Source organism: Pteropus vampyrus, unplaced genomic scaffold (genome assembly GCF_000151845.1).
Source record: "Pteropus vampyrus isolate Shadow unplaced genomic scaffold, Pvam_2.0 Scaffold52, whole genome shotgun sequence".
Lineage (NCBI taxonomy): Eukaryota > Metazoa > Chordata > Mammalia > Chiroptera > Pteropodidae > Pteropus > Pteropus vampyrus.
Genome location: NW_011888833.1, coordinates 898,063 through 907,099, shown reverse-complemented (window position 1 = coordinate 907,099; position 9,037 = coordinate 898,063). Strand labels below are relative to the sequence as shown.

At 46.0% G+C, this 9,037-nt stretch overlaps 1 long non-coding RNA gene across 1 annotated transcript; it reads left to right on the top strand.

Moving 5' to 3' along the window:
• The first annotated feature begins 3,691 nt into the window (after positions 1-3,691).
• On the top strand, positions 3,692-6,068 carry LOC111739649. The gene is made up of 2 exons (XR_002780331.1): positions 3,692-3,884; positions 4,974-6,068. It is a non-coding gene; the product is annotated as an uncharacterized LOC111739649 (long non-coding RNA).
• The last annotated feature ends 2,969 nt before the right edge of the window (positions 6,069-9,037 follow it).

Sequence of the window (9,037 nt, the reverse complement as noted above, 5' to 3'; positions counted from 1 at the left end):
ATTTCTCCAAAGTCTGTGTTTGCTCTTGACGGCTTCCAATGTGTCTTGTTGACAGGGAGGTCACCACGGTTGGAGAATGACCTTTGTCCCTGCTGATTCAGTTCTTGAGGCAGGCCATCCTGGGCAGCTGCCCATCTGGCTGAATTTCACCACCCCGTTCCCTAAGCTGAGCAATCCCGTTAGGGCATGACCCCTCCAGCACGCCCATTAGAGGCCTCACGGGGAAGCCCACCTACCTGGCTTCGGGAAAGGAACTTAAATCGTTAGATTATAGTGAGAGATAGGTGAGAATAACATATTGGTTATGAGTGTGGGCCCTGGATTGAAATCCTGGCTCTGCCATTTACTAGATGTGTAAATTTAGGGAATTACTCAGTTTTTTCATTTACAAAGAGAGCGAGAGAGAGAGACAGACAGACAGAAAGAAAAATAATCTAAAAGGCAAAAAATGCAAACACTTAGAATATTACATTAAAATATATAAATTGAAAACAACTGTTTCTAGCACGTCGTAAGCTGTCAATAATAAGCTCCTACTACTGTTATCATAATGAAATGGGTGGGATACAGTGCCGGACGCTCTAAGTGTTCATGGCATAGATTTGTCTCACCCTGTTTTCCCTCTATGCTAACATTTTCACTTGTGGCAGTGAAGAGACTCGATCAGTTTTCAAAGGACACGTGTCTCAGCTATTCACGCTCATCTCTGACCTGTCCACACCATCTGCCTGTTGTTACAGAGACCAGTGAAGCCACATTTATGAGAAGTTGGTGAGCCCTGTAGCCTACAGAGTAAAAGCAAATTGAGCATGGAATTTGAACCATAGACTGCGACCTCATGGCCTCTTATTAAACAGAGAAAGGAGTCAGGTATGAAATCTCACCAACCAGCGTCGGCCCCTAGCTCTTTAGCAATGACATGTGCTCTCACCTCGTCACCCTCCTGCTTCTAAGACTCAGCTCTCTATCTGCCCAGGAGGCACCCCTGTCTCCAGAACCTCATCCCAACAAACAGCCCTCCTTCTCTCTTTTGCATCTTCGGCCTTGCCCTGTCCCAAAGTTCTTCAGCTTAAGGTGACCGTATAATAAGTTGTCCCAACCAGGTAAAGTTGGGCGCTATAAATAGGTGAATTATTAGAAATCATTCTGCAGGGGAGCAGTTTGCCAGGCTGTCCTGCCCACACAGAGCAGCCTTGTCCACCTCAATAGGGTGTTCATCCTTCTTGGTGTCCCTCACATTTTGCCCCGATCTCAAAAAGATTTTTTTTTAGGCTCCTGCTAAATGACAGCCATCCTTTGCATTATCTTAGAAATCAGTCAGTTCCAAGATTACCTCAGTTCCTTTCCCACTTAAATAGATCATGAGCCTCATTGGATACCTGCTTTTATTTTTAAAGGTTTTTATTAAAATATAGCTATCATACAATATCGTATTAGTGGTTAGACATTTATATAATTTCAAACACCCCCTTGACTAACCTAGTACCCATCTGACCCCACATACAGCGTTATTGACTATATTCCCTATTATTCCATATTATTGACTATATTCCCTATGCTTTACTTGACATCACCATGACAATTTCGCAACTACCAATTCGTCCTTGTTAATCCCTTCCCTTTTTTCACCCCGCCCCCAATGCCTCTCCCATCTGGCAACCATCATCAAGCTAAGATTTTTAACTGCCAAATTCCACAGACACATTTCAGGCCTGGTCATCCTTGACCCATTCTCCGAGTCCTCGGAGCTACTGGCCAATCCTTTGAACTTGGACGAGTCGGGAGTCAGATCTCGTGGGACTGAATTCCAACTCAACTGCTCGGGGAATCGTGAGCAAGTTCCCTTAATCTGTATAAATTGGGAGCATCTCGACCATAACGTGTGGTTAATAATAGTATCTTCTTCATAGAGTTGTAATCAGGGCCAAATCAAATAGGCTTCGTAAAGCCCTTAGCCCAGTGCCTGGTAGATAAAAGTCACTCTAGAAATGCTCGCTATGACCTTCTTAAAAAACGACACGGTCTTTTACAACGACGCCTTTTCCAGTTCTTCCAACTTCCTCTTTGCTCCCTGTCCACCTTCTTCACTAAATTCTATACTATATCTGACCCTTAAATGTTGACGTTGGCCTGTGTCCTTACCTGGGTATACTTCTTACCCCAGAGGACCATAGCAAACATTCGTTAAGAAAATATATGCAAAAGAACTCTAAATCCTTCTACAAACACGAAGTGAGGTATTCCTATCAAAGTCGAATGTCTCACCTGCTCCCTCCTACAGTGCTTCTCTGCCCTGGTCCCTCCTTAAAATTCCCTGGGGGGAGGGGGGAGCTTAAAAAATACCAATGCTTCTTCTTCGCACCCTCTCCCTTCCCTTCTCCTCCCCCTCCCCTCTCCTCCAGTGGAATGCCTCACTGAGCTGATGATGTCCCATTTTGAATCTCAACTGTAGATTGCTCTCTGGAGCAGTGGGCTCCAGACCCCTCCATCACAGCTGCACCCTTGGACCTCCCTGCTAGGATGTCTCAGAGCAACTTCAAGTTCACACATGACAAGCAAAGCATCGCCTCTTCTCCACCAAACCTCCCCCGGTTCCTGCGCTGTGTCTCCTTCCCTCAGCCCTCCCGTGGCTTTTGCCATCACTCACCCCCAGCAGCCAGGTCCTCCTGGCTCTCAGTGTGCCCTAATTCCATCACCCACACTTCCATCTTCATCCCCACAACCTTAGTCCATCTCTTCACAAGTTCTTCCTGGGACCAGCTGCCGCCCAGACAGCCTGCCTACATCCAGGCTCATTCCCTCTACTAAGGCGAGTATCAGAGGTTCCAACGCACCAACGCACAAGTTCGCCTGTGAAAAAAGTGCGTTGAAAATAACGCGTTGAGTTTTTCATGACGTAATCGCCCCTCCCCCCAGTTTAAACATTCTTCCTTTCTTTGGAGAGAATGTTCTTCCTACTTTTGTGATGTTCAAGTAATATCTTCCAAAATAATCAAGAATAGGTCATCCTCCTCATCATCACTTTTTTTTTTCCCTGACAAATTAGCATTTCTATATTGGTCTCTAAATATTCTTTAAAATGCTTTCACCAAACTGTATACTTAAAAATGTGTAGTTTATTATGCATCAACTCTATTTCAGTAAAGTTTAAAACATCTTTTCCAGGTCATGAGATCTGAAAGCTTATCACATCTATTCTGCAGCGATTTCTAGAAAGCTCTTTTTAAAGTGTATAAATTGATCACATCATCCCCGATAATCACCAAAGCTGAAAGCGGTTACATGCCTCATGCGTCCAGCACAAGGCACAGTAACTCTGCATCACGACAAGTTATTATGCCCGTTTTAGAGATGGCACAGGTGGCTGGTCACACAGCTTGGAAGCAGTGGAACTGTGACTTGGACCTGGTTCGACTCACTCAGCAGCCACTGATTGGTCTTCACCACTATATTTTTGGCCTCCTTGCTTGAAAATCTCTCAATCACATTCCAAATACTTTATTTAGTTTGTCTCCCTCAGTATTTGGCCTGTGATCTCTCCCTCTCTCATTATATATTATATAATATAATATATATATATACATATATACACATATATATATACCCGTTTTCACCCTTAAATGCGTGCTTCAGTTACACCACAAAACTTAAGACCCTGAGAATTTAAGTTCTTTCTGGCATCCATGCCTTTGCATGAGCTGTTCCTCCTGCCTGCTGTATCTTTGTCCTGAGTCATCACCTGGCTAAGTCACACTCATCCTCAGGAACCAGTGCCCTCCTGGAAGAAGTCTGTGGCCCTGCCTGAGCCTCGATCACAGTTTCAGCCTCAGAAGGATGAGGGGGAGACGCCACGAGCAGCCGTGGCCACGAATGATGCCTCTTTGGTAGGTGCGTCCTCGGCTTTGCCTCCGTTTGCCCACTGTGTGCCATGCCCCCCCCGTGACAGCACAAACAAGACAAGAAAGGCCCAGCTCTCACGCAGCTGATGTTGGGGAGACAGCTAATAAACTCAGCGCCTAAACAAGTAAATCTACAGGATCCTTTTACGTAGTCGTAAATCTTTCAAGAAAGAGAAAATAAAAATAATCCAATAAAAAGTGATAGTGGGCTGGTAGCAGCTCTAGGGTGACTGGTCAGAGAAGATCTTGCCAAAGATGGCATTTGAGCTGAGACCTGAATGAAAAGAGGGATCCAGGCAAGGGACGACGGTTCTAGGTATTTCTCACATAAAGGAGGTGTCACGTGTAAACGTCTAAAAGCCCAGCTCGCGTGGTATGTTGTCAGAAGCCAACACACAGTTGTTGTCCAGCTGGAGAGTGAGGCTGAGACAGCCAGGAAGCCTCAGCCGCGGGGCTCTGCATCTTTTAAGACTCTACCAGCATCTGTCTGTTGGGAAAATATTGCTTTATGAGATTCCTGGGATTGCCTTGGGGAAGCAAGGAAAACAGAATGGGTGGGCAGGTCTCGCGTTTCTGACTTGTAAACAGAGCTGCCTCTGGCTGCTGGGTAGGGCCAGTTCCGACGGTTTTTAAATTCTCTGGGGACGTGGGGAGAAACAGTCTATTTGTCTTGGTGCCTAGGTTTTTACGAAACTTTCCTCTGCATGTTTCCTACTGTTCTTTTCTCCTTGGTCACTTTTCCATCCCTGATCTTACACCCGAGTGACAGTGAAGCAGAGATACAAGTGCCACCGTGAGACCGAGACCCCACCGAAGAGGCAGTAACACAGCAGTCTCGTGACATCTGTTCGAGCCCCAGAAGCGTGTTTCGCAATTCCGCTCAGGGGAGTTTGTGTCTTGCCATCTCTCTGTAAACAGAACCGAAATCGCAAACACTCAGAGTGAGCATGGAAATGGGAACACACACAGCTTCTAAACCAGCTTCCAAGCTAAGGGGGAAAAAAAGGTCATTTGACACTCACAGAAAATCAACAGGGAGGCAATTCTCTAAAATAATTTGTTTTTTTTTTTAAGCACTTCGAAACACAGCAGCAGTTTGAATAAATATGTCCTTGGCGATATGCTCAACCTACACGATTATAGTCTGCAGGTCTGAAGAGTGGACGCCAGCAATTTCCATTATCGTTGAGAATCCCCATCATTCTTGATCTTTGTAGCAAAATCGTCTTTTCTCGAAATCCTAAGGCGCTCAGAACACATTTCTTCCCTAATACACTGATGTGCAGCATAGAATATAGAAGGAAAATGGAAGAGATGGAGGGGTACACCTCCAACCTCTGACAGAGTTGGCCAGAGCGTAAGCGAACAGCAAAACGGGAGCAGCAAATGTGGGTGCCATGCCCTGGGCAGGAGGTAGACGATGGCAGCCATGAGCCCAGGGCAGGTGTCCTCGACCCTTTTGTCTTCTCTTAGTTCTCGCGGCTCCCATTTGTAAACTGTTCCTGGGCTGTTTACTTAACATGCCCAAGGGGAATTACAGCAGTTACGAGGTCGTGGACAGGAATGAATTCCTGGAGCTCTTGTACTTGCAAGTTTGCAGACCGCATGGGGGCATTAATCAGACGGCAGAAGGGGCAAAGAACTTGGACTATTTTCCCCCCCAAACTCTATCCCATATGTGCTTGCTTTAAGGATGTAGAAGGTGAGGACGAGATAAAACAATAGAAAGAAAGGGGGGTGGTGGCAGAAGGGTGTCTGGATGGCACGCAGGTGACCTCCGTGTGCGAGGCATCGTATATATTTATTTTATGCAATCCGTACGACAACCCCGAAATGGGCGTGGTGATGAGGTTACATCATCATGCCCATTTTTTTTGCAGATAAAGAAAAGACCTCAGAAGTTACATAACCCTCTTGAGGTTCCAGGAATTCCTACTCAGGTCTGTTGAATTCTGAGAAGGATGAAGAAGGGTGGGAACAATTGGAAAAGGTACCAGGTGGCAAGGTACCAACCACTAATGCAGAGTTAAGATCTTAGAAGAACTTCAGCTTCAGTCTCCTTGGCTCATGCATATACGCTTTTCTTCCATAAACAGCAAAAACAGGTAAGGAGATTGAGTGCCCCAGAAATAAGGTATTGGCTTAATAAAATACTGGCCTTTGAGTTTACTTTCTGTTGAAGATATAATTTATCCATCGCATCCACTCCTGGGTTCGTCTTGTTCCTGGAAGGGTGTCCCTTTTTTTCTGTGCAAAGATGATTACAGGTAGTTCTGCATCATGACATAGCAAACGAAATCGAAATCAAGTTTTACCGCTTGTTTAAAAGCGCATCACACCGCTAACATTGATCAGCATGAAAAGACGATGAGCTTAAACACACCTCCTGACACTACGAAATGCTTGGTGACCTGAACGGCTCTCATGACTTTTTACTCTTCTTTTTCTTGCAAGCTCGATCCCATTAGTATGCAAGCGAGTGGCCCAAAGCTCATTTTTTAAAGACATGCTTGTCAAATTTCCAATTCAACCTTTCTTCCAGGCGGCACCTTGAACAACGCAAAGGGCGATTCTGTCGGAAGCTTGAATGTGCCTTACTTGAAATTACCGTCGGTTCTTTGGGACTTACACTGTAAGGTCATTAAATTAACAGGCCAGTTTACTCAGAGGGAGAGGATTCCTTTGGAATACACCAAATAACTACTTTGGGGGAGGGTTTTGGTGTCGTTTGGAGGTGTTCCTTTTTTTTTCTTACAAATACCGTATTGTCCAATTATATTTGAGATCGTGTGTATTTTTTCCCATCTGGGCATGTGCTATTTTGTCCTAGTTCCTGCAGTAAATCAAATGTGCGACGTCTCAAATTTACAAAATAATCGTTTGAGCAATGATTCTTACGAGGCTAAGCGTGAAATTAAAATCCCTAATCATCCTCCATCGTCAGGGGCGTGCTGTGGATCTCGGAACAGTTACCTGGTGACTCCCCATCCTGGGGCTTTGATGGGTTGGCTTTGAGCTGGTCCCCTAGTCTTCCTTTCATGTAGAGAGGAGGCAAGAGAACTAACATGTTAAATCGAGATATATTCAGAGACTGCAATGCACTGATCAGCCCTGTGGCCCACGAGGACACCTGCAGAACAAACGGAGATTTCTGCTGGGATTGCTGACAACCCATTTCCCCGCGCCCTGAAGGGAAAACGGGAAAAACGAAGTCTTTACGTGTCCTACGCAAAATAAAATCACCCATTCTCTACGGCTGAACCATGGGGAACCTGTGGATTAAAGGCTGGGAACTGCCAGCAGGCCTTTCACTCTATATATTCTTCGCTTTTCATGCTACATCCTCTTCCTCTTCCTCACTGCATGTCCTTGGCAAAGGAAAATGGGTAAACAAAGTGTTCGAAATGTGACTCACAGGAGCTAAAGCATGATATTTAAACCGAATTCCCCGGATACTTTGTCCTGCCCAGTGTCTTTACTTGGTCCCTCTTAATGTGTGTCTCTCTCTCTCTCTCTCTCGGTGCCTCTGCTCTGTCCCTCCCACTGTCCTCGTCTCCACTGTCTGTGTCCCTCTGAGTCTCTCTCGGGCTCTCTCCTTCTCCACCCCTGAGAGGAGACCACGCTCTGTCTGTGGAGGGTCACCCCTTCCTTCTCCAATGAACTTTCCTTTACACTCTGCCCCTGGCGTGCGTGTGAATTCTTTCCACACTCTCGTCAAGAACCCTCTTCTCTCTCAGTGCGGGGCTTGAGTGCCCGCACCCCACTCGGGGGCATCTGCTCTGTCCTGTGTCACCTTTATTTCTGGTGGCATGGGCACGTCCATTTTCATTCTCGTAAAACCTTTTCCAGCTGTACGCCATGACAAGGCTTTCATACCAAGAATAGGGAGCTACCATTTTGGGGTCTCGGATCATTTTTTATGGGCCATCCACCATGGATTTTTGAGGTCAAGTAGGCAGTTTCCTTTCGGCCTTTGCTTTTAGCTCAGTCAACCTGTCTGGTGCCGGGCCTGGAATTCACTTGACCCACAGAGACGATTAAAGGAAAACGCGGTCCTGGGTGGACGGTGACTTTTTGAGGTTTTGATCAGCTGACATATTCCAGTGCCCCACGGAATCAGAGAAACAGGAAGTGGGTTCATCCGGGAGGTTTCCAGCTTGGGGTTCTTCATGCCAGGATCTGAAAAGATGGTGATGGGGTAGACAGGGGGGAGGACTCCTTGAGACACTTTCGACACTTTAAGAAGGTTAATAGAAATTGTATATTTATGACTGATAAGCTGCTCAGGGGACTCGAATGTCAGATTTCTTGGATTTAGACTCGAAGATGATAGCATTATCTCATGGGAGAATCTATGAATAAAAACTTAATAAATGCAGTGTGGGAGATAAAAATCTTTCAGAAAAGATGGAGTACATTGGGGAAAGGTGAGAAAAATTGTGCCAAACCACTGACTGTTCAAGGCTTTAGTACACACCCTGAGGGCTTCTCATGGAATGACATGATGGCGTTAGCTAGCGTCAGAGCTAAAACTGTGAAGGATACTCAAATTCCTGCTCTTGTGGAAACTCAAGTATGGGGAGACAAGAAAAAAAAAGGTGGGGAAGCAAAAAAGCAAATAAAGAATTGTTAAGGGCTGAATTGTGCTCCTCTCGAAATATGTGCATCAAACCCTAATCCCCAGGACCGAAGAATGTGACCGTATATGGAGATAGGGCCTTTATGGAGGTCATTAAGATAAAAATGGAGCCATTATACTGGAGCCCAGTGCCACGTGACTGTGACCTTCTGAGAAGAGAAGTCAGGACACACACAGTGACAGCAGAGACGTGAGCACAGTGGGGCAGCCACATCAGGAGGTGACAAGAGGACAGCCATCCGCACGCCAAGGAGAGAGGCCTCGGAAAAACCAACCCCGCCCACACCTCGATCTTGGACTCCCAGCCTCCGGGACTGTGAGAAAATCAATCGCTGTCGACGACGTATGCAGGTCGAATCATTACACCGCGCTGCTTCGCCTTACACACCGCCGTCCACCCGTTGTGCCTCGATAAAACCGGGGGAACACTTTTGTTGTTTAAGCCACTCAGTCTGAGGTCCTTTGATCAGACAACGCCTAAACACCAATACAAAAATCG